The sequence below is a fragment of the Stegodyphus dumicola genome, chromosome 7 (genome assembly GCF_044657685.1).
Source record: "Stegodyphus dumicola isolate Sdum_Otavi_A_Nest chromosome 7, ASM4465768v1".
NCBI classification, from domain to species: domain Eukaryota; kingdom Metazoa; phylum Arthropoda; class Arachnida; order Araneae; family Eresidae; genus Stegodyphus; species Stegodyphus dumicola.
In genome coordinates this window covers 123,627,972-123,655,412 of record NC_140774.1, presented here as the reverse complement: position 1 = coordinate 123,655,412, position 27,441 = coordinate 123,627,972, and the positions used below count along the sequence as shown (strand labels likewise).

At 32.9% G+C, this 27,441-nt stretch overlaps 1 protein-coding gene across 2 annotated transcripts in view; it reads left to right on the top strand.

The window, feature by feature from the left end:
* Positions 1 to 2,670: 2,670 nt before the first annotated feature.
* The window catches only part of LOC118182129 (uncharacterized), a 388,309-nt gene continuing 363,538 nt past the window's right edge, over positions 2,671 to 27,441 (top strand). For both annotated transcript variants that reach the window (XM_085820779.1, XM_085820778.1), the window contains exon 1: positions 2,671 to 2,865. The gene's annotated coding sequence lies outside the window, so the exon portion shown is untranslated. The remainder of the gene's footprint in view (positions 2,866 to 27,441) is intronic.

Genomic DNA, 27,441 nt, shown 5'->3' with positions numbered 1-27,441 from the left:
TCTGATCTTGGGGGATATTACACCACTCAAAAAGCAATGCTCTCCGAAGTTCCGATAGACATGTAGGAGGAGGCTGACGGGCTGCAACTCGTCGGCCAAGCATGTCCCACACGTGCTCTACTGGATTGAAGTCCGGTGAGGATGCTGGCCAATCCATACGGGTGATATCCTCTGATTGAAGGCATTCGCTTACGATGTTTGCACGGTGAGGAGGGCGTTGTCATTCATAAACAAAAATTATGCGCCCATGGCGCCCCAAAACAAACGTACATGTTGTTCCAGAATGACATCCCGACAGATTTGGCTTTTCATGGTTCCAATTTGAACATGCAGGTCAATTCTGGAATCCAGAATAATTACAACCCAAACGAGCACTCCTGCACCACCGTAACGGTGTCGTTCAATGATGTTTTCTTGGTGGTAACGGGTACCTGGAGCTCTCCATATGAAAGTCCGGCGGGAATCAAACTGCAAGCTAAACCTGGACTTGTTGGAAAACATCACACAAGCCCACTGTTGCGGTGTCCACAATACATGCTCTCTACTCGAGGCTAACCGCAGGCGATAGTGAGTTGCAGTAAGTGGAACGCATCTGCCAGGTCTACGAGCATATAGACCAATCTGCCCTAAGCGTCTGTACACGGTCTGCCTTGAAATTTTCGTACCACTGGCTGAAGAGAGCTGACGTGACAGATCAGAGTCTGTGCTCCGTCTGTTTCTTTTGGCAGTAACTACCAAATACCGGTCCTCATTCGGCGTTATAACTCTGGGGCGACCTGTGCTGTAACGTCTACTCACATTACCATCATCTTGGAATCGTTGCCAAAGCCTGGAGATGACACTCTGGGCAATTCCAAATTCGTCTGATACTTCAGTTGGGTACGCCCACATTCCAGACGGCCGATAATTCTACCACGTAAAAAATCATCCAAATGCGTCCTTTGTGTCATAATTATTCGATTATTGCACTGAAATGCTTATAAAGCGCCTGCGAACAATTTTACTTCTTTGCCTATATTCTTTATATATCACTCTCTTACACTCTCGTCATTGTGACGTACCATCGGTGTCATCTGGTTACTTCCTGAAATTTGCATATGATTCTTGAAGATGTGTGTAGTAATTTTAAAGGTGATATATTTATTTTAGAGTTCGATTTCCGCGTGACTCCGAATTATCCTTAATTTATGGACATGAGTGTAAAATACTACATATATTATATGTACCTGCTCTGTTACTCGGCTCAGTGAACTTGGTCTTTTAATTCTGATATGTTGGTAAATTGTGCAATTTTTGCTTTATAAATGATTGAATTAGTTACGGTTAAGGTTTTTATGCCTTTAGTTAATCTACGTGCAATAGGTGTATAATTATTAACAATTTACAAGTTGTTTAAGTGTGATTAAGCCTAATGAAGCAGCCATATTTGTTTACATTTGAAACTTAGCAGAATAGTGAATTAAGTCAAGTTCTGCACCTTCAGTGTCTTTTTGCCAAAAGGGACCAAAAGTAAACTTTCAGTTTTGAGCACTGAAAAATCTGCCTTCTTGCCCGCTGTCCAAGTTGTTTGTTTTTGTGTAGAAACTCTAATTTTAATTGTAAAAATAGTTTTTTAAAGTGTTTTAACTGTATTTGGTGTTTTATGTTTTTCCATATTTTTCAATTTTTAATGAAGATATTTTGAAATTTTATGTATTTTTGCCTTGCGGCGAAGTGAGAACTGAATTAATTGAATGAGAAAGATATCTCCAATTAAATTCGACGGATTAAATTTAAATGCAATGCAGCAAAATATGTGTATAATTTAATTGGTCATACAAAGAAGTCATGTGATGTCTCCATCAGACATTTTAGTTATGTTACGAGACGACATCTTTTATTAAACCTTTTAGTTAAATTTTACCTCTTCATTTTATCCGCATTCTTTGAACTTAGATTTCCAGTAAGTGTGAAAATGAGAATTTTTCTAAGTATGAATGTTAAACAAATGTCATTAGATAGTTATTTAGATAGTTATATAAATTTACTATTTTACGGGTTTTAGCCATTGCAAATGATTTTGTTTAAAATCTTTTATAGAATAGTTTTCTCTTTCAAAAGACGAAAAAAGACATTAAGACTCTACTTTATTTTTGGAACGGATAATTAGTGAAAACAGACGATTATGTACAGGCATAAAACTGCAAATTACTTCTATAGTTTAAATTTCACTTTACATTTCAGTTTTTTAGTTCACTTTTTATTACTTTCTTTTGCGCTTAAAGTTTTTAACAATGGTTTATGAATCTAAAAGTACCGAATTACATTTATGAATTATGAGTCATAAGTTGCTGTTTATGAAAACATAACAGGTAAAGGTAATAATAATACTAAATTCAAGGTGTCCATGAATTTAAGTTGGAGAATAAGCAGGCTATGATTTCACATATTCAATAATCACATTGCTTCCTTCCTTGATTTCTAAATATGAAACAAGTAGTTACTAAGCCGTTGAAATTCCTAAATAAAACTTTTCATACAGTTATATAGGAATCTTGAGATAAATTTCGCAACGCACAATTTGTGTAACAGAAAACCACAAACTAACACTGAAACCGAATGTATTTGTTGGCTTTTCTTGGCGACGTGATCAAATTTCTGGTAACCCCTCAACATCGGAGCAACTGGGTTGGTTGCGAAGCGTGAAGAGTTGAGGAAGTACTCATAGTAACTAGTTTTGTGTGAAATATATAAATATATATAATCTGAAGGTATTGTATGGGTGCTTTACTAACCTATTTATAATATCCTATAAGTGTGTCTCGATTGAAGTGTTAACTGTCTGTCGTGTAAAGGATTATAAAACAACCACCTGACCATCAAAAGGTAAGTAAGCAGAATGTTTTCAGTTTCAGCGCATGTGCGTTTATGCAATTCTCAGAAACAGATTTTAATATTTTGAATATAGCACTAAAATTCCTGGCTTCCTAAAAAAAGTTAAATTTTTAAATTCTGATAATTTATTAGAAGCATTTTGCTTAAATTGTAAAACTTAATGAATTTATGTTAAACTTTTTTTTTTTTTTTTTTTTTCCGCAATAATATTATGGGCAGTGTTGTTTTTAACTGTGTGCTTGGTCAAAAATCCCACCCGGAATATTTATAAAAATTATTTAAATACATCATTTATTTCAATTACTGCATGAAGGGAAGTAATTTTTTAACAACTTCAGAGAAAAGTTGAGAACCGTTTTTATTTCCATTCGATATAAACTTAAGCGGGGCTTAAAAGGAAAAAAATACAATTCTCAATATATACGATTTATTTTGATCTAATACAGTTTGTAAAATACTATTTTGAACCTCTTCATTTGAATTTCGTCTTCAATAAATGCTTTAATTCAAGAGAAATTTCCTAGAATTTATATCTATAGCATAGATGCAAAGTTTATGGTCTTATCTTTTTAATTTAATTTTAAATTTGAATATGTGCTCTACCCTTATATACGCTTTTTATGTATTATTAACTGTACATTCTGACATAGAAATCATCTCATAATCGGAGTATCAACACGCACCATTCAAAACTTTCGATTTATTTCAATATTTTTAACGCAAAAAGCTAATATCAGAAAGTGGCAGAGACTAAAATCTACTATACGAGAGAGAACATCTAAGCCATACGTTATTTTGTTTGCACTTTTATATTCTTGGTATAGGCACTTATAATTTTTTATGAAAGGCAACTTGTACTAATATTTAAAAAATAATTTTAGAGATTATTAGTAATTTTATAAAAATCTATCTTATTTTTAATTAATTAAAAAATGTATAATATTTTTCTTACTTTTATACATATACTGTAAAAGTATTTTTATATGTTTTGTTAATTAAAAATTTTGTAGTTTTATAAATTATTTTAATTTTATTAATTTTATAAATTGTTATGTTTCTTTTTTATTAATTTTATAAATATTATATATTTTAAAAATTTATAAACTATAAAGTACTTTTAAATATATGAAAATTTTATGAACATTTAATTATAAATTTTGATCTGATTTGTTTGGAACGCAATTACTATTTAAGTCGATTGACATACATATTAATCACATTTGAAACCAATCTTCTATGTTTCGCTTATGCACTGTACTTTTTACATGGTTTTCCTTAGCATGGTTTTCTTCTGAGAGTTTAGCTTCTGTGTGTAAAAATAAAAAAGGACGAATATTGCTTATTATATTTGTTTTCATGTTCTCGCTATTTCTTTCAGATTTCTGTATCTAGAAACGACAAAATTTGAAAATAATTAATTTAAAACTTCAGAGTAACTGCTTATTTGTATTCTAGAGCAAGGATTAGCAATGGGTCGGTAATTGGGGTTGATGAAATTTTAAAGGGGATCAGTGGTGATCAAAGGCTCTATAGTCGAACATGCACTGGCAATAGATTGATATAATGAAGCTCTTATTATTAATTATATAAATATATTATTAAAATTGGTAATTAGTTGTTTATTCATATGAAGCTATATCACGTAGTAAGAAAGAAATCCTGTAAAATAAATATAAGGGAAGAATATACTAACATTATTAAAATATTTTCAAAATCAAAGTAAACCGAGAGAAATATCTCAAAATGAAAGTTGCCGCCGAACCAATATTCTCGACTTTTCCCTCTTCTCACCGGCCCATCAGCGGCCGAGCGGTAAAGTCGCTAAACACTGGTAGTTCCGTTCGACGTTCGAATCCCGCGAACGGGCTGGCTGCATGGGGGTTTTCGTGGTTTTCCCCATGTGTAACGTGTATACGAGCCAGTTTCCCTTAGAAAGTCCTCCACGAAGGCATCAGATTTCCACGAAGGCATCAGGGCTATCCTCAGGCAGATAGCCCTAGTGTGCTTTGCCATAATAAAATACTCCATACACTTCTTACCTAATGGAAACAGGTTTTAGTCAAGCCAATAATTTACTATAGAAAACAAGAAACGGTCTGAATAGTTTTAAAGAAGGTGATCTAAGATTTAAAAGTTAAGCAATTTTATGCCAACTATTAAAATAAAATTGCACCAATACATCAAGTTCAGCCATCACATTCATTAAAAGCGAACTTTTCTCCAATTAGTATATGTGATTTTGTTTTTGAAAACTGTTAACTGTAAAACAAAATAATTATTCAAAAGGTGATGAAACTTAAATCTAATAAGCCAGTTTTCAAACCTTTTGTCTATATTTTTGTTCAGATTGTTATCTTTTAAGTTATTCATGTACAGTTATAAGTTACTTATACTATACGTTATTTATATACAATTATGTATCTTTAAGTTCTTATGAAAAATTACATTCAATTATCTTAAGTTATTTACGTGTGCATGTATACATTATAGAGAAAGTGTAAAGGAGGTCTATGAAGGAAATTATTTACGTGTGCATGTATACATTATAGAGAAAGTGTAAACGAGCTTTATGAAGGAAACTATTCTTTTATAAGGGTTGCTGCAAGAAAAGTATTGGATTAATGAATGCACAAATGAATTGACTATTGAAAGAGTATGAATGAACCGCATGTGTTTGAATCCAAGTGTTAATCTCCTAATATATTTTTTTTCGTTTTAATTGAATCTTAGGGAAAATAAAAACGAACAACAAAATTCTAAGAGTTACGGAAGTCAGAGAGGAAACGATTAATAAATAAATGTATTAGTACCTTACAAATGTATGCCGAAAAATTAAATAAGCCGAACATAATTCAAATTTTACAAATAAAATAATTTCATATGTAGATGGAAGTAAAAAAAAAAGGTCAAAAATAAAATCTGTTTATTGTTAAATTTCCAGAAATTCCTTTTTTATTTGTTGGAAGAGGACAGACATTTAAACATTTAAAAAAAAAAAAAACATTTTAAGTATTAAATACCCTTTAGGTTCTAAGTTAAAGTCTGAAATTTTATCTTTTCTTTGTGCCTAATTTTTTTAAAAAATATTTTCTTAACAGCTATATTTTCTGTAATACATCGTTATTTGCATTTTTTAAATAATAATCGTATCTTTAACAATAATTACCTATTCAAAATTAAAATTACAATTTTCATGTTATGAGTATTTACTTTCGTACCTAAGACAATGTTTTCCGGAAAAACCTGAGGCTTTAAAACGTCATATTTATTATATAGTTCTAACATTATTTAGAAAAGTAAAAACTAAAAAAGGTTTGATATCTGTAACTCTAAAAAAACATTTACTTTACTTCGCTTATAATTTATTAGTTATTTTGTTTTACAATTAACAGTTTTTAGTTAATTTTTTTGAAAATAATATTATAATGTTTTTAAACCTACAAATATAATTAAATTGAGATAAAATCACAGATCACTGCGTTTTCTATACGTACTTTTATTAATCTGCATTCGGTTTTAACTAACAAAAATATTTCTGTGTAATTCTAACAACAAAATTGTACTTATTGTTTGGTATAAAGTTTATACAGCTCAATTATAAAGATTAAAGTGGGTGTACACTTCTATAAAATCGATTTCGCACTGAAAATTTTATTTTTTCTAAGTATTCAAATAATCCCAAAACGAATTTAAATATATATATATACTCAATTCTCAACTGAAAAAGCAGAGATTAATGTCTCACTTCAATTTTAATTCACTAGATTGTGATTAACAGCATTTAAGAAAAAATAACCAATACTCTTTTTAAACGTTCAGTTTTGATCTAACACAATTGAAAAAGAAATTTAAAAAAATTCTCATGAGAGTTTAAATGTTCCTATTAAAAAGACGTTTCCTATAATTTACGTTCATAATCCGATTTTCCATTCGAGGGAAATTTCGTGGAATTTAGATTCATAATTATTACGAGAAACAAAAGGCCTTACATATAACACAGCCTAATATAATAAACTTGATGTATGGAAAGTAGTCTTTACTCTTTTTTCTTATTTTTCCTTTTTAAAGGGAAATAAAAGTACATATATTTTTTTTAACCTAACGTTCAACCAATAATTTACGAATTTTCTTAATACTTTTTTTTAACGATACGGTGTCTTCACATTGATGGGTACTGTATTTAAAATGCCATTCTAAGGGAGAACACATTGTATTATAATCTAACCGGTATGGTAGTTTTAACCACTAAAATTAAAAATGATACCGCTAACTTTTAAGAACTGTTGTTCTAGGGGTTTGAAATCCATAAAAGTCTTTTAAATTTTATTTTCAATACGAATGTTACTCCTGATTTGTCTTTTCTTGTGTCTGTTTACGTATATTAAATTTTGTTGATTGTAATTTACGATTGTATGACATGTGGGTGTGGGTGTGGTATATTTACGGCAAAGCACACTAGGGCTATCTAGCCTAAGGGGAGGGATGCCTTTCGTGGAGGATTTTCTAAGGGAAACGGGCTCGTATACACGTTACACATGGGGAAAACCACGAAAACACCCATGCAGCCAGCCCGTTCGCGGGATTCGAACCTCGGACCGAACTACCAGTGTTCAGCGACTTTACCGCTCGGCCGCTGGTGGGCCTGTATGCCATGTGATTGATTATTTAAAATTAAATAATTTAAATTCAATGATCAAAATCTTAGATCTTTTTGCAGCTGGAGAATGTTAAATGTAAACGTAGGAAATTAAAAAAATAAAAGAAAATTTTAAACAAATGAGAAGAGTACGAAGAACTAAATAAAGAATCTTACGTGACTTGTAACAACTCCAGTTGTTTACATTAAGTTTTCACGTCTGAAATCGTTCTTGTTTATTTAAAGGCGATTAGCGAGGTGCATGGATTAACTTCTCGAGGCGTCTTTTTGAAAAAGCATGTTTTTCAGTATATATGACAGGTAATATCAGCAAGTAAAATAGAAATTCGTCTATAATCATGCTCTAATCAAAGTAATGCTGCCTATAATCAAGTTATATTCGATGACATATAACCGGTAATTATTGCACCTTAATGTGTTTTGAGAGTTAATTCATACTTATTAGGTCATTCTGTATAACTTCGTAACTGGCCATTTTCTCCTCTCTCACCTCCTTGCAGAGCTAAATATGATAACTTCCGCAATTTTTAGTGTGGACCATTATATTTCTTTTCTTTTCGTTTGATTACGCGTGTCCACTTTATAAGAGACAGACCTTCCGTTTACAATCTGTTATTGTTCATTTCGAAATCAAATAAGTGCTGCTACAGAATTTATTTTGGATATTGTGTATAGGTGAATATATGAAGACATAAAAATAATTAATTCCCCCCCTCTTTCTCTCTCTGTGAGTTCCTAGATATTCCACGCCCATAAAAGTTTTTACACGACTATTATTTTCGCAACCACAAGAGACTTGAGGAAATAAAGCCACTTTTGTGAAAAAACAGTGCAACATGACGAGCATTAGTGGGTAAAAAATTTCCTCAAAATGTTACTGCGCTGGAAAGTAGTGTGTTTTATACTTGTAATTCTGAACTTAAAATGGTCGCGGCTTTCCATTTTATTAAAACATTCAAGAAGGCCAGAATACTGCCTAAGCTTTCAAGGGCAAGGGTCTATAACATCAGATTTTATGGCGCGTCCAAATCAGGATTAACCATAACCCTTATTTTCCTCTGCCGAAACAAGGAAATTGAACATATGGCGGGTGAGGCTTCTGGAAGATTTTTGTACTTACGGCCCGAGTTAGTCTTCATCAGTCCCTCATATTTACTCAAGTATACGATTATACGACACAATAACTATCTATATTATCTTGGTAAAAAAGGATTTCATTGCATTTGCTTTTAAATGTAGTTTGTCGTACCTCTACTTATAATAAGGCAGTGGTGTCATACTGGCCGTCTGCGGGCCGCACGAAGCCGTTTTATATGGCCCCAAAATACATTTCAGTTATGTATTTGTTGCAGATGCGGTATTTCAGATTTCATTATTTTAATTTCGTAAAGTCTGAGATTGCATTACTATCATTTTACTATTAAAAACGGATGTGAATAACGCATCAAAATATCTATAAATCGATCTAGTTTACAAAGTGATATAATTCTTATTCAAAGATTTGAAGATTCAGATTTTTTAAATATTTATTCGTCTATATCAAAAAAATATAAATACGCTCTGTTACGAATTTTTGCACTCAATATTCGATTTGTTTTGGAATACATTTCTATTTGAGTAGCTTTTTCTAACGGTTGAAAATTAATAAGAAATCGACTATACAATGAACATCTACATGCCGTGATGAAGGCACCCTCTAATAATTTCTCTCCGTGTTTTAAACTTTAAAAGAATCGAAAAGTTATCATGCGTCAAGCTGTAGTAAGAAATGAAGAAGTTTATAATTATTTACAGAAAAAAATATGTGTGTGTGTATTTAATTATGACAAAGCACACTAAGGCTATCTGCCTAAGGGGATGGATGCCTTCGTGGAGGACTTTCTAAGCGAAACTGGCTCGTATACACTTCACACATGAGAAAAACCACGAAAACTCTCACAGGGAAAAAATATGCAATTTAATTTATGTGTCGAAGAAAAATTTGATAAATAAGAGAAAGAGACTGAATTGTCATTATTTATTCTGTAATTTTACCCCATATGGAAATTTCCTTTAAAAACATGGAAAGTTTTCATAATTTATTTACTTTTAGTTTAAATTAACATATTAGAATTATTTATAATAGTCAATACGAAATATTAATACTTAGCTTTCAATATGTTTCAGTTATAAAACCGTAAGCAACAAAATTGTCTTGCACCTACTAAACTTTAGATTTCAGATAGAAAATAAATATGAATTTTTCATTTACATTATTATTGTTGTTGTTTATGCGCGTTTTTATGAATATTTAGTAAGCCACATTTAGAATTTAGTTCAGTTAGTTTTTCATTTTGTTAAAAAGAAAAAAATATCTAGCAGTTCAGCTGTTTTCAGATTGTGCATTCAGCCCATATGCAACTAAAGTTTGAGGTCACTGATTTAAGGGTTAGCAGTTATTTATTATGAAAAAGAAAAAAATAAAGTAGTTGTGAAATGCGTGTGTTACATATAATTAAATTCGGTGCAAAATATAAATATCATCATAGAAAATTTCATTAAATTCCAATAAGTAATGGCAGTGTAAAAAACATTTTAACAATGGTGCACAAAACTTGTACGTTTGGACACTGTGATTTAATAAGCTGACATATTCAATGCAGCTTTGTTTCACTAGAACTAAAAATTTTTAACATTTTAAAAATATATTCGGATTTAAATTTATATAAATACAATAGCTTTGCAATTTTTTTTTTGTATTTATATAAATGCTATTTGATGAATACAAAAAATCGGATTAAAATCTTATTATTTTAGATAGAATGCATTTCTACATTAATTCTACCTTTCAATTTATAGAACTCAGTCAGTGAAAAATAATAAAAAGTCTTGCAAATGATGAAATAAATAAAATTAAAGTTTAGAAATAAAAAAGTAAATAATACTCTTACTTATATCTTGCATAGTGTGACATATATAACAATGAAGCATAAAAACAATTAAGAAGTTTCCATTATATATTTTATAAAATGAACATATCAATTAAAATAATATTTATTACGCTATCTCTAAATATATGCTGCGTAATTTCCGATGCTTTTAAGAAGCTGGCAGTATTCTAAGAATGGGAAGGGCTTAGTGACCTTGAGCAGTGTCGTCCTCGTTCCCGATTAAATCCAGAAACATCTGATACTCAGCAAAATTAAACTACCTCTTAAATGAATAATGAAGCGATATTTCTTTGTATTGTGCAAGTAAAAAGGTAATCAGTTTACCAGTATTGAAGAAATAATTTTTTAAACCTATCTGCATAAGCTCTCTGCCAACCATATCTTTCTTCTTTTTTTGAGCGCAGAGATATTTCGATTTTCTGAGCGAAACCGCTTTATAATGTAATGGTTTAACTCAGTGGTTAGATTCTATATCCATTTATTGCATGTTTATTTGAAACATTTTGGAACCAACTTCAAACTATTCAGTCAATCAGTCAATTATCTGTATTTTCCAGAAAGGCAGATAATTGATTGGATAATTTGAAGTTGGTGTTCCAAAACGTGCATTCAGCCCGTAAAAAAAAAAAAAAAAAAAAAAAAAAAAACCTAAACTACAGAAATTATGAAAATTCCTAAGCGAAGATTTGTACATGACGTCTACAAAGTTTCTAAACCCCTGTATTTTTTTTTTTTTTTTTTTTTTTTTTTTTCGTTATGGTTTTGAAAAGTAAGGTTTAGCTAAGCTTGATTGATTTAATTATTGCATAGCGCTCAAGGACTATCTGTCAAAGGAGGGATGCTTTGCCCAAAATTCTTTTTAAAATTTGGTGGCGTTGCTAATCTCACCAGTCCTAATGAAAACAAGCATACGAATTTTATCGTGGCGAAGAGTACAAAATTGCGTCTGTTGTTGGCATAAATACTGCTGAACACCACATCGGTGAAAATACGCCTTTGTCAAGTTCTACCACATGTTTGAAGGAGGGTCTTCCAAAACACGGGGGATGGAAGACCTGAAGGTTCCCAGCTCTCTCCCCGTACCACCAAGCCACTCGAGAAGACTTTCGGCTGGCCGTGTGTCTTTAGTATTTCCATACCACACAGACACTATACATTTACAAGCATCAGTGCCTGCCTCTCCTGGCATTCGAGGCAAGGCTCTTCGGTAGTGCATCAGCGTCAATAACCACTAAACTGTCTGGACGACTTTTTGCGATTAGAAATAACGAAACAAAATTAAATTACTTGTGTGTTAACGTAAGACTTCATGATAGGGGTATAGGAAATTCATAGGCACACACTGTCCATGTTTCTGTACAGCTTTGATGTTAAAGTTAACTTGATTATTTTACGATGATTAAAACTTATATCCGTTCTTAGATGAATAAAATTATATATTTTGCATATACGGGAATTTGCTACCCACATGTATTCTTCCAAAATGCCGAAAATTCGGAAGGTTCTTTTATGTGTCTGATGCTCTTCAATGTAAGATCACTAGATCGAGGGGGGGAAATTGCCCATACGGAATGGAAAACACTTTTGCGTCATGTTGTTGATTGCAGCACAGATTCTGGCGCGTGCATATTCCAAATTAAGAATCAGTATAACATACATCTCGCGTAACGTACAGAGAATTTTTAATAAACGCCCACAGGAAAGGTGGAGTTAGGTTTAGAGATATGGAGGCAGAACAGGGACAGTCACTTGCCTCACCCTTGTTTCTATTCTGAAGGAGAAGCGTCTGATTAGTTGGTCTAAGAGGGGCGCCAAGTTTAGCTGCCAAATTTTTGAAATACATTAAAAAATAAATTATGATTGTTAAATTTTAATTTTGAAACATATCGAGAAACATTATTTAAAGAACGCATTTTAAAGCAATAAAAAGGGCGATATATCCCTGTGCATTCGTGCGCATTTCTTAATTAATTAAGCAAGCATAGTGAAAAAAATTATTAACAGTTAGCTATTAAATATTTAAAGTGGGACAGATCATGTATTTTACATAATTTTCAGCTTGTCATTACTACTTAATACAAAATTCAAATTTATACGAAATATCAAAGGTAAGTTATTGTAATGGATTGAAACTAATAACCTCTTTAAATAAATCAATTTAAAATTTTACATTTGTTCTCATGGAAATTAATACCGCAAGAGCTTCCCAACGGCAGAGTATATCATGACTCTGACTACGGTACCGAAGGGCCCGGGATCGAGTTCCGGATAAGGCATGAATGTTATAAATGTAGAGTGTCTTTTCGGCATAGGAACACTTTAAATGTACGGCGAGCTGAAAATCCTCTCATATGTTTTGGTGGTTGAGAAAGGTGGGAGGCCCTCAGAGTCCTTTCCCTCAAAATTGTGGTAAAAATCGGCAAAATCGCACTGTCACCTATATGGTGCCCAAAGTTCTTGCCAGCGATAGACGTAATCTTGCGCTCTTTGCCACTATAAAATTTGTGCGCTTGTTCTGGTTAGGTCAAACGAGTGAGATTAATCACAACAACAATACCGCGAGAAAATGGGAAGGTTAAATGAAACCTTATAATCAAAAATTCTAAAGACAGAAAATTTAACACAACACAGGGAATAATGGAATATCGAATTCCGGAGAATGGATTGGCTGTATGGATGTTTTCACTGTTTTCCTCTTGTGTGACGTAAATACATGCCGGTTTACCGTAGAATGTCCTCCACGAAAATATTCATCATTTCAGACAAAAAGCTCATGCATGCTTTGCATATTAAATTAAACAAATATAACAGAAGAAATATCTTTTCTTCATGGAAAATGAGAGAACGCAATCTTCCTGAATGTCAAAACTGAGCTAAAGATGATTACGTATATCAAAAGAATATAAAGGTTGATGTTGGTGTATTTAATTATGGCAAAGCACACGAGGGCTATCTGCCTAAAGGGAGGGATGCCTTTCGTGGAGGACTTTCTAAGGGAAACTGGCTCGTATGCACGAAAACGCCCATGCAGAAAACGCCCATGGGGAAAACCACGAAAACGCCCATGCAGCCAGCCCGTTCGCGGGATTCGAACCTCAGACCGAACTACCAGTGTTCAGCGTCTTTACCGCTCGGCCGCTGGTGGGCCAAAAGAATATAAAGAAAGGGAAAAAATAGAGGCTAATAAATCAGATAGGAAAGAATCAGTTGATAAAAAAATAATTTTGCCAGAAAAATATTTTTTCACTGCAGAAATGAAAGAAATGATAGATAGTTTAATCTCGTAGCTAAAAGAGAAATATCAAAAGTTAAGGACATAGTTTTCGATTTCAGTTTGCGAGAAAAATTAATGTTATTGAGTTTAAGGAGAGCTTTTACTCAGCACTTTAATGTCCACTTGATATAAATGCTTTATATATTCCACAGAAGTATCTTGTTTAAAAAATCTACGGTATTTGAATAATTTTGGTCGCTAAAGTAAAATCAGATGTTTTGAAAACTATTTAGTGATGTCTGAATTTGGAAACTGCATTATGACTAATTGTAATGCTCCCAACTACTAATGTTAGGATGAAGGAAGCTTAGGAAAAACTTAAAGTAAAAATCAATTACGCACAATCACTTGGGGAGGGGTTAAGATATAAAGAACTTCAAATATCACTATTTTTTATATAGAATATAAGTAATCGAGTAGACTTTGAAAAATATTATTGCGTAAACGAAAAAAATTCTGAAAGCTTTCAAATTTTACATTATGCCCAAAGGGGCGTTTTTTTTAATGTTTTGTGAGTTTTCTTTATTTATTAAATATGTTCTTTCCCAAATCCATCTATCGGGAAATTTCTTGTTCAAGTAGTTTTGCACAATTTTATCTCAAACGAGTGCTTAACCGTATTATTGCTAAACTATTTTTGAATGCAATTGAAAAATAGGAGGAATACTAAAAGGTTTTAGCAAACTTTTCAGGGGTAGAGGATTTGGTAAGTTAGAAAAGTCAAAGGAAGAAATAAAACGGTACTTCCTTATTAAAATGGCAACCTTAATTTTCCCCCTAAATTGATGAGCTTAGTCTCCAAGTTTGTAACGGGAAAAATTTAAATGTCGCTGAGACTTATGTAGTCGCTACTATTGGTTTAGGTTTAGCTTTGTTTAATTATGAGAAAACGCTCGAGTAAGGGATCCCTAAGGGAAGGGATTTCTTTGTGGAGGACGTTTTAACCCGCGAGTGCGCGCACCCTTTTGAGTTACAAGAACGCGTAACCTAGGTCCAAAAGACCCGGCTCGTGTTTTTTGAAGAATAAATTCTTACTCTTCAGGTAAAAGTGTTACATTTATACCAAAATATTATGGTAAAAATTTTAAAATATGCAAATTATGAAAATCAAAATTTTAATTTTAATTTCTGTAATATTTTTTATGAAATAAAAATTTTTAAAGGAATAGGAAACGTATTATATTAATAAAGAATTTATTAGGAATTCGTTATATTATTATTCAGAAATTATTATTCATGTTTATTAGGAATATATTGCCTGAAAGAACATCTTCCTCGGAAAGCTTCAAGTTTTTCATCAATTGTTATGAGCTCACCGACAGTGTAACATTTCTGACAGTTATTCACAATCTCTTCAAAAAACTCTCTTATAGGTGCAAGTTTATCTAATTCTTTCTTGACGACGTGAGTTCCTACGTCATCAAAACACAAATATCTTAATTAAATAAAAAAGAAAAAAGAAAAAAGAAAACGTTTGTAGGACATAGTTTTGTAGAAAATTTCCAAGCCGGTTCCGTCTGTTACCCATAGATCCCTCACATTTACATGAGATGACTTATGTCACAAAAATATAAAAGACGTATAAAAGCGTGAATTTCAATTAAAGTTGTGTGATGAGCATCTCTCTCTCTTTGAAAGCTGTCAGAAATAGATGTAATATAAATATCTGCATGCCTGACGACTTTCAGCAACATTTGTTCACTTAGTAAAAGTTCCCACTATTCATTTGGAGTCTGCACATATTTTGCCTTACCAATGTTTCCAGGCAATTTAGTAATAATTGCCTGGAATATGAGTAGGAGTTCTAACATCAGTTTTAGGCTTTTCTTTTGAATATATATATATATATATATTTTTTTTTTTGTCTTTTCTAATAAAGCAATAAATATCATTCTCATTTTCGTTTTCAGAATGCATCTCGATTTCTGAATCAGTATCACGAGAACTAAAAAATTCATTATAACTTTCATTATCAGTTTCTTCAATCGAGTCTCCAACAGTTCACACATCTAATAATTTTTGCAAACGTAACATTTCTTCCTTATAGGATAAATTACTCCACATGCTTGCAGCTTTCTGTGCTACCACAAATGAACTACATTACAGAATGCAAATAGGCGCACGGGATCTGAAAGATCCGATCCGACCAAAATAAAACTTCAAATCAAATTTCCGGCGAAAAACTTCGGAAACATAAAGACAATGGCCTTGGAAGAGACTTTGCTGAACCACAACCGCTTGGGAAAAATAGGGACGTTTTTAAAAACGTTTCTTTAACCGGACGGGTCTATTGGAACCAGCGCGCTCGCTCGCGAGTTAAGGGAACGTGATTCATATCTGCGCTACGCATTCAAGAAACCACGAAAACGCTCATGCAGCCAGCCCATTCACCGAATCCAGGACAAACTACCAGTTTTCAGCAATTTTACCACTCGGCCGCTAATGGATCGGCTACTTTAACGAAGATGTATGAATGAAAGATTTTGTTAATTTTTGTAAATTTTGTATTACTATTATTCATTTTAAATGCCACTGTTTTCTAAACATGTGTAATGCAGATATGAGCCAGTTTTCCTTTTTACATTTTCCATGAAGGTTTCTCTCTCCTTAGACAGATAACTCTCGCTTACTTTCTTGTAATTAAAATAATACTTTTTAAATGAGATGCGTTTGGACCATCTTATGGGACTAATGATATCTTTAGGATGCACTTAATCCTCATTTAAAATTTAATAATTCTGATATGAGGTAGATACATAAATCCATTATGTTAAGAAATTTACCATACTGGATGCTTTGCAAAAGAAATTGGTTCGTATTTACATTATGTCCACACAAAAGTACACCTTTTATAGGTGGCATCGTTCAACAAATTCAAACTAGGAACAGGACTATTAGCATTCAAGAAGAAACAATCTAGGTACGGATCTATCAATATTCAAGATAACTATCAGATTTCCATAAATGAGTATTTATAATATAGTATTTTATAATATAGTATTTTATAATTTAGTTTATCGGTATTTTAAAACTGAATATTTTATAACTAAGCCCGTTAAACTTTCACCGATTTATATTTAATGGGCCTGGTTTCCAGGATTAACGAAATGAGTATTTAGTAGAATTAATAATTTGTAAGAATACTGTGTTAGCATTTAAGCTGGGCGGAAAGTACATACATTTTACAACGTTCGAAATTTCTCCTCAGCTATTTATTTATTATTTGATAGTTTTATACGTGTTCGAATCCTGGCAAAAGGCCTGGTTGCGTGAGTATTTTTCTCATTTTCTTTGTGCGTAATGTGTATATAAAAAAATTTCCTTTTGAAAGTCTTTACGAAGGAAACTTTCCTTTGCTGATAGCCCTCACCTCTTAATCCGTGATCAGTTGACCGTAGAACTTTTGGTTCTTTTGATAAAGCTATGTAACTGGCTTAACGGTAATTTTTAAATGTGTAAATTTGCTTCGCTTTTAATGTGAAATCCGAATAATTCTTTGATGACAAAACGTCATCTGTTATGATTAGAGAAAGAACTATATGCTGTATTCAACCTAATTAGGGTTTCCTAGTCTTAGATCTTATAATTTGAGAACTTTACTTTTTCCGAAATGATTTAGTTTAGGTTGGATTATTTAGGTTATGGCAGAGCACGCCAAGGCTATATGCCTAAAGGATTAATTTAGATTATTACAGAATACACCAGGGCTATCTGCTTCAGGGTATGGACGCTTTCATGGAGAACTGTATTAGAGAAAGTGGCACGTATTCACTTTACACATGGGGGAAAACACGAAATACATTATTAAACCACCTTCAACCAGCAAGTTCGTGGGACTTTGTTCAAAGTCCCACGAATTCAACCAGTGTTGAGCAATTTGATGCTCAGACATTGATAGATCCTCTGCCTAAGGGAAAGAATGCCTTCGGGGAGAACATTTTAAACGAAATTATGTGAAGTTGTAAAGTTTGGTATCGCTTGAAGTGAACGGAAATGGCTTGGCATTTATAATGTTGAATTGACAAATGGGTTACAAGAGACTTTACCAGACAAGCCGCGGTTCATTATTTCATTAATTGAATTAAGGCAAAACACACGAAGGTTACTAGAGAAATGATGCCTTTATGAAGAGCTTTTTAAGAAAAACTAGCTCGTTTTTCGTTTTCATATTTCATTTTATAGAATATCATTCAGTTTCCCTCAGAAACATGAAAACTTCCATGCAGTTGGCCCTTTTGCCGGGATTTGAACCTGGTCTGGGTTTGAATCAACCAATTTACTGGGGTTTCTGCTTGGTCTCTGGTGGACGTTTCGTAGGAGAAGGGATGCTTTTACTGAGGGGAAAGTTTATAAAGAAAAATAGGCCCGTATTTACGCCACTAAAAAGGAAGCCACAAATTTGCAGTGTAAATGAGACAAAAATTCTTTATCCAAGTAAAATTATCATTCATTATCAATTACCAGCAGTTCCGTATACAAGCAGAGAGATCAGATTGATTTTGCTGGAAAAGTTCAGAGAGAATTGAAAATTCGTGTATAAGCTGAATTTAAAGTCATCCAATAGATTCGTGCCAAGTTCCCATCCATTTGAAAAATACGCTAGAAACGTTCGTCCGATTGCTAAAAAAGGGAACACTGAGGCACGAGCAATACTGTGAACGAAACTGAAGATAATATTATCTATAAGGTGGATAAAGGTGATATGAATGGTCAAGTGGAGGACAATGCCATTTATCCAGTCTTGTCTGTATAGGCCAGAGAGACTTACAAAAACTGTTAGAAAACTTTGCATTGGGTATTGATATTGAAAAATTTAATTAATGTGTATGAGGATTAAACAAAATAAGATTATAGGTTTTATCAATTAATTTCAGTTATTTTAATTATTTGTTTTTGTGACGGAAGTATTTAGAAGTCATTTTTAACTCATATATAGGCCGATCCCCGCACTTCAATAGCAAAACACTTGCTAGAAATTCTTGGCTTGGAAATAAATATACCAGTATACAGTATACTTTGTTATCATTCATCAAGAATTATTTCCCGATATTTCTGGGAATATGTATCTCCAATGAAAAGCAAACATTTTGTTAAAAACAGAAGTCACATTTTGTCTCTTTCTTGTCCAGAAATGTGAAAAGATGATATACAATTTTATCCGTTTAACCTTCGAAAACAGTCAACCTGAGCAAATATTCATCTTTACTCTTTGTCTTGCAGTTGTGCTTTCATTGTTTGTGTTCATGTCTCCGGTGCTTAGGCAGTCAAGGTGAAACAACATTGCGAGAAATATAGATTGACGTTAATTAGTGGGTACTTGGAAGTTAAGACTCTAAAAAGCTGTCACCTGTTCTACTGGAAGTATAAAATTAATTGAAGCAATCTATAGATGGAATTTTTATGTTATTTGACGTTTGCCATTCGACTGTTTTGCACAAATATTCATTAAATAGTCACATTTTTCACTTATTGCTCATAAGTACTTTACTGCAATAGTTGTGGGTGGTTCAATAAATAAAGGGTCTGCACATGAATATTATTGGCTCGTTCGCCATTTCAGTTACTGGAAAAATTTGCAGGTGTATGTTATACAGTTGGTTATATTAAAAATAGAAGTGACGAACGGACAGAGTTCACAGATGTCTTCTTATTTGTTAAACTTCCAGAAGCTTAAACCAATATATAAAGCAAGAAACTAACCAGCATTTGTTCGAAAATGATGTATAGTATTCGCCCCGTAATGTGATAAGTTTTGTCCCGGCTATTTTATAACATTAAACGATGAAAAAAAATATCCTTCACAATAGCGATGACATTTAAGTAATTTAAAATAAATATAGCTACAAATATATAAATAAGTACTAGCAACAGCATTTTAATTAGGAAAATTGGAGAGCTTTTTATGAACTATTCATAGTGTTTTTAAATCAAAAGTTAATTTATGAACTGTTCGTAACGTTTCTGGAAATTATTTGACCGATTTTGTACTCCTAATCTTATTACTTAGAGCCATCCTTCGTTGGAAAAGAACATTCCAATGTGAAGTTTTAAGTTAGGCAAAAACAACAAATATGGAAGAGATGTTTTCAGAGAAACAGAAAATAAAAATCTGCCAAAATGTTTTGCTTTTGAAAAAGAACCACCTGTGTCTGACTGTCTTCAAAACAGATAAAAGTTATTCAATATTTAAAATAGCTTAACAATAACTGAATGATAACATTAACCGTGATTGCATTAAGCGACGTCTGCTGTCTAACGAGAAAGGATGATCGCGAAAAGTAACAATATAATTGCTTAGTAAGTATTCATTAACTGGACTTCATACATCCATGGTATATCGAATAACTATCTAGTCATTGATTTACATTTCCTACCTTTTTTCTGTATGAATGTTTGGAGAAAATAAATCTCTGTGCAAATATATAGAGTTTTTTTTTTTTTTTTTTTTTTTTTTTTTTTTTTTTTTTGTCTTAAATTTTGGGAAAAAAAAAAAAAAAACAATATTACGGTGTTAGGAAGTTTATTATGCATTTATTTCTAGTTAAGTACAAATTATTAAAGCTGCATTTGCACCTAATATTTATTTTCACTTAATTATGTTCATATATTTTGTTCAAACGTAAATAAAAGTTTATATAAGTATATATAAAATTTTTAAAAAAATTTGGATTAATTTTCGTAATATGATATATTTTTTCGTGGCTTTAGATACTTGCACTTAATTTACATATGCTCTCAGAATTTAAATGATATTGTAAATTAGTTCGCAGCAATAATTAATCTTTCGCAGCAATAATTAATCTATGCAATTAAAATTTCATAATTTAAAATTTAAATTTAAATTAAATTTAAATTGCTTTATACGAATGGAGAATATTTATTAAATTCAAATTTTTATATATATATATGTAATGATTACAAAATGCGTAGATGAAAGCAGTGGACCTCCCAACAACTTACGATACTGCGTAGATGACCGAGAAGACCGTAGTAGCTTGAAGGTGGCAGAGTGGAAAAGCATGATGACGCAATTTAGCACAACATATCTTGAAAAATTTACAATCTTTATTTTTTCTATGCATATCAAATAATCCTTTTTCAGACAAGATATTTCTTAATAATATTTGAATAGAAAAACTCCCATTTTGAAGTACGACGTCATCTTAAGCGAGTAAGCGGCAGCAGCTTGGATGAAAAGCGTCTTAAGCAAGAGAGCTAATGCGGAAAAAGGACAGAGTATCATAGAACTTCAGAGGAAGAAGGGTGGGAGTCGAAAAAGTTTCAGTTCACAGTTCTGGTTTACAATTAATTTGATTGGACAAGAGGCATCTGCATTAAAACGTTACATAAGATAGCAAACTCTGGAACCTGTGAGAAGAGATGAATTTAGGGGCAGATTACCAAATTTAGAATGTTAATTTTGAGGTCATCATTTATATTTTGAAACAGCTATTATATTTTGTTATATCTTACATATACATATATATATTTACACAAGTTTATATAGGTTATATATATATATATATATATATTTATACAAGTTTATATAGGTTATATATATATATATAAAATCACATGGAACTTAGCGAATTTAGAACTTAACGAATTTTAACGACGATGTATAACTTCGAATATCTGCTTGCTTATTGTAGCCAGAGTTTTGAAAATTCGCTGTGTATACACTGCAGCTTCAAAACATCATATGCTCTCAGAGATGAACATTGGCATGCAAAAACTGCAATTCTTCGTTAGCTTGCTTCCACGCAAGAGCTCTGCGAGTCGTTTTCATCTTCATCCTCCGTGTCCTCCTAATCATCATCCTTCTCACTTACCAGCACATGTCATATTGTGAGAGTGTGACGGGAACATAAACGACTACAACCGCCCTAACTTGTAGTTTCTCTTCTTTAACTCTAAATAACTATAATCGAATATCCAAGGTATCGGACACGGACGTCGAACGTGTTTTAAAATCAAGAGAATCTGTCACTCGACTCATCGTCTTCGAACATCATCCTAGGCCATTTTTATCATAGAAGCAGCGTAATGCTCTTCATCTTTCCAGGCAACAGACAAAGTAATCTTTTATTGCATGTTATACTGCACGTTTTATTGCAGACTGTTTCTGAAAAAACTTTTAAAGTTCATACGTTGACGCATAAAATGGATCGATAGCTCGGTTCTGTTGAAATTTAGTTCCTCTTCATATTCTAGAAAAATCTGTGGTTCGTTGGTTTGATAGGGCTTGCTACATTGAGCGGCGGAAAGAACACAAATATTTTCCATATTCAAATCTACAGAATTTTTGCTCATTGCAATTTGGGGGGACTTACATATCGAGTTTACACCTTCAAAAGTACCGTTAATTTGAAATTAGCTCTTAACTACGTGACGGTTACGAAAGATTTTACTGTAAATCTTCTCGAACTGCGTCGTTTCAAACTTGCATAACGGCAAACGGTCTTTTATAAAAAAACAATGTTAAATTTCGAAAACTTAATTAACCAACAGAACTGAAGGATAATTGGAAATTTCTCTTTTTCTGAAGTTCTCATCGTAATCTGCGCACAATTCTCATGCTTACTTTTGTGCTACAAACATCATGTCTGCCGTTTTTCTTTTAGTATGTGAAAATTAGGAAAATAAGAATGAACACACGTTTAGCATCAGTTGATATGTGCAATTTTTATTCAAGAATGTTTTGTCTAGAATAAAGAAGTGTGCAGTCAGGCATAATTATAATTGCTTCTTCATTCAAACTCTGTTACAGTAATTTTCTTTACATATTTATATTTTTCGATTTTTTTTTCATTATAGGATATAACGCGCCAGACAATTTTCTGTATAAAAATATTATATGAAAAAAGTAGTTTCAACTGTCTTATTACAGAGATCCATTTAGTTTTTCTTTCATTAATTTTTTGTATTTACGTTTTAGCGTAACCGCTTTCGAGAAGTCCGAAGATTTTCTTCATAAGAAAAAGAATGATTACTTACTATTGCTTGGTCATGTGCCTAAGTAGAAGTATGTCTTCGTGGAGGACTGTCTAAGGAAAACTGGCTTGTATCCACTTGTACATGGGAAAAACCTCGAAAACGCCGATGCGGCCAGCCCGTTCGCATGGAACCGAACCCACGTTCGAATTTCATTTTCTTTTTAAGGCATTTTCTTTCTAAAAATTTTCTCTTCCATGCTAAATTAAATATTTTGCCTAATCATTTTCGAGAAAAAATGTTTTCGTTGAGTTTTCCAGCTGCATATTTTTAATTGTTAATGATAGTTATGTTCTTAATATTTCACTCATTATCGGAGTGCTAATTTTAAGATGCTTCGAAGGCGGAGATTTTAAGACGGGGCTGTTCACCACTTCTGGCCTTAGGAGTGGCCAGTGTTTATTAATCATGACAAAATACATAAGGAGTGTCTACTTAAAGAAAGGGACCCCACTGGTGCCCAAGGAGCTTAAGGCTGCCGATAGTTATAGTTCGGCTTTGGTTCCAATTTAGGTGAATGGGCTGCCTTGCATGTTTGATTTTTGTGGTTTTTCCTACGTGTAACGTGTTTATAAGCTCTTTTCCCTTGAAAAGTCCTTCTTGAAGGCATGTGTGACTTTAGGCAGATAGCGCTCGTGTGCTTTGCTATATTCAAATAACCAACAAACTAACCAAAGTAAAGAAAGTATTTTCTGAGAAAAACTGTTCCTATTTACTTGGCATACAGGAAAATGTATGGAAACCGCACTGAACCAACTCCTACAGCCACGGGGAACCGAACTCGAGACAAACCCAGTGCTGTGTTACTTATCCTTTGAATTACTAATGAGTTCTTATACATCACAGTTCAGTTCTATGCCTATTTCATTTCCCCTGGTCAATTTTATGATCTGGTAGCCTTTTTTTATTCGCTGTACTTTACATTTTCCAGAACCGTTCAAATAAGGAGGAAATTTGTTGACACCAGTGTCCCTATTTTAATTCTCACGCAGCAAACCATAAAACAAAAATCCATTAAGATACCAACGTTATCTATATTGCTTTAAAATGTGAGAGTCGTTTCCTTTGATTTTAACATCAAGTATCAGATTCAGAATCAAAGACAGTATTTCACAAATGAGTTACGAGTTCTTTGGCGAATTTTATCGCCCTCTTTCTTTCACCGAACGGAGCCCAGAGAGGTCGCTTAGTATGCGCGGCGTGCGATCTCCTTGGAAACTGGTTACTATTGGCGTCGCGCCATTTCGACGCCACAAAGTCCCTTAACCCTCAAATGAACAGCCAGAATCCATGTCCAAGGGCACAACCGAATAACCCAGACCAAAACAAAATAACTAAGGTATGCAAGAGATTATTACTTAAATGTATAACTCAGAGGACGACGCGCGAAAGGTAAAACTATCTTGCTGCCTATTGCGTAACGTATTCCGAGCACGCTTCTTGCAGTCGGGAAGGTCAGTTTTCCGAGTGCGATTGAATCGTGTGAGGAAAGGGGTGAATTCTTACGTGTGTTCGAGTGACTGTCGTTCATCATGGGGAGGTTCATAGCTCATAATATACCGAAATATAATATACTATTTTAAATATATCTTTCATGACGTATGTCTTAAAATTTCCCGTGTAAAGTCGGACTGGACATTTTAAAGAAATTCATTCGCATTTTCTCGTTTGAAGTAGTGGAAAACCTGCGTCTACTAATGTTGCTCAGAACCCAGTGTTTTGGTCATAATTTCTGAAGGAATGCTAATAAATGCACAGTTAATTAGTACACGTCTAGCAGTAAAACACAAAAATTGTAACATAGCCATGACAAAATTGTAATTAATCGAAGAATACTGCAAAAATGAACGATTAGGAAATTTTAAACGAAAATGAAGTATATATTTTACAACGAGTAACAAAAATGACGTAGATATTCAGTCCTCCGCCTTAGCAAAATCTTTATGTTCTCCTTTTCCGTTAACAGCAATGTTAATTTTACATAAAAAGCTGATGACTTACACATCAGGTGACTTCCTTGTACGGAATATTAAATTATATGCATTTTTTTCCTGCATTTCATTTAAGCTCATCGAATTTCAATTAGAGATAAATTTCTCATTCAATTAATTCAGTTCTCACTTCAAGGCAAGGGTGAAAAATACAAACTCAAGATATTTTCATTAAAAATTTAAAGATAAAACATTTAAAAAAGAAACAATTTTTACAAATAAAATTGCAGTTTCTACGCAAAAACAAGCAATTCGGCCAGCGGGCAAGAAGGCAGATTTTTCAGTGCACAAAACTTAAAGTTTCCGTTTGGTCCCACTTGGCAAAAAAACATTGAAGATGCAGAAAGACTTAATTCACTAAGCTACTAAGCTTCAAACGTAAACAAATGTGGCTGCGATGGTAAAACAATTAGACTTAGCCGCACTTAAACAACTTTTAAGTTGTTGATAATTCTACAACTATAACATGCGGATTAAATAAAGGCATAAAAACCTTAACCAAAAGAAAAGAACAACCTAATTCAATCATATTTAAAGCAGAAAATGCACAATTTACCAACATATAATAATAATAATAATAATAATAATAATAATAATAATAAAAACTGAGCTCACGGAGCCGAGTAACATCTAGAGACAGAGAGAGAGAGATTTATATACTTTTGGTGCGGCCGATTGCAACGAAAAACGGAGGTGCACAACTATATATTATAGTAATCCTATATACAAAATTTCAAAATTTTGAAGCCACTCGTTTTTTAATTATGCGAAATATGTACGTACGAACAGACGCCACGAAAAAAGTCTCTTTTGAATCCATTTTAAATCAGTTTTATAATTCGTTTGGGGAAAAAGAGTCCTTTAGTCTGTTCTTACGTACAGATGTCACGCAAAAACATCGCTAAATTGCTTTCGATAGCGGTCAAAATGGATATTTTCGTTAAAATATTGTACCCAGAGTTTTTCGTGATTACAATACTTCCTTTACTTCGTACAAAGCGCGTAAATCTAGGTAATTGTTGGTATACATCGCTAGAAATACCACCCACAAGTTTGAGTTTTGCAGTCATACAACAGAGAGAATGTTTATTTATTTATTTGCTAATATTCTGATTTATTTGCTAATATTCTGTCCCTCTCTTTGTTGGGGGGTTTAAAGCAAAATGGTGATAGTAATTTTTTTTTTTTTTTTTTTTTTTTTTTTTTTTTGTTAGAGTATCAATTCTGATTTCTAGAATGGCTTCCACACGCAAACAACGGAACGCGTATGAGTGCAGCAAAATTGTGAAATGATAGCATTGTGGTTTAGCGTGTCATCTTTTTCCTTCTTATTTATTTTTACATGAGATTCAGACAAGCTGTTGGGAATAACTGTTTGATACCGTTTTTGAATGTGACTGCCGACAATATCTGCTTGAAATCGAAATATCATATTCATCGCCAAAATTCACCAATAGGTTGTTCGGGACGCATCGGTGGGTTCCAAATGAATAACAAGTACCCAAACTTTACGGTATTAAATTTGAACATAGTTACAAACACAATCCGAAAGCTTATCTACACATTCCAGTGTCCCATTGTGGCCACCCTTGCTTCTTCACTTTTATTTCAGTTTCCGATTTGCGCTTTTCTGTTGCCTCCTACTTTGCTTGTTTGCGTATTTTAAATATAGCAAAACACGTACACGAAGTTTCTCGTCGAGAAAATCTCGGTCTGATAAAATCTTAGATCTGTTACTGTTTTTATTTTCGTGCCCCCATTATTTGTTTCTGTATTTTGTTTGCTTGAACACCGTTAAATAATAAAAATAGTTTCAAGGAGGTCAAATGGTACAACTTCGTCAATGAAATTTTTCTAATTTTCGGTTACAAAATTCTGCCAACAGAGTTGAACTCTTGAAGCAAGTCTCAGAATCGCTCCCCTCACTTTTTCTGACCCTTTTCACAATAAAATGTAATGTATTTTGTTTAATATTGCTCACGCTATCCCCTTTTCAACCAAGATAATTGCTCCTCTCGCCATCACCCCAGCACGTCTGTATTAACAAGAATCAATACTTGACAGCCATGGGTCCTATTAAGTTCTAATATGCATTTCAGGCTCAGATTAGGTTAGTTAGGTATGCCTTCATTGAGAATAGGGAAACTCATATCCATGTTACACTTGGAGAAAACTACAAAAACTCTCATGCGGCCGGCTCATCCGACCAGGTTCGAACCAGGGTCGAAGTAACAGTGTTCAGCTACTTTATTGTTCGGCCTCTGGAGGTCCTGTCTCCAAATGGGAAAGTGGTCCTAATAAGAATATTTGGAAATTGGAATGTTTTCGTGAAGAATATTTCTTCCTGTATAATGCAACATGCGCCAGAAAAATTTCTACAAAAAAAAGATATTCGCGCCTACGTTCCTTGTTGGGTGCTGCTAAAACTGAATGCACTGTTGTCATGTCGTCAGTGTCCTTGTTTTCAAAGAAAGTAAATATTGTCAATAAAAAAATTTTAAACTATGTTATTCTTTGTCTATTGAAGTAACAATATTATGAAGCATATTTCAAAAACATTTTTAAAGTATATCATTCGTTGTCTGTAGAAGTAACGAAATTAAGAGGCATATTTCCTATGCTCATTCAAAATAAGCGCATGATGAAAGTATATTTTTTCGCTGAAAATAGGTCACCAGCAGCCTAATAGTTACTGTTTTGTTAGATTAACTGATTAAGGCA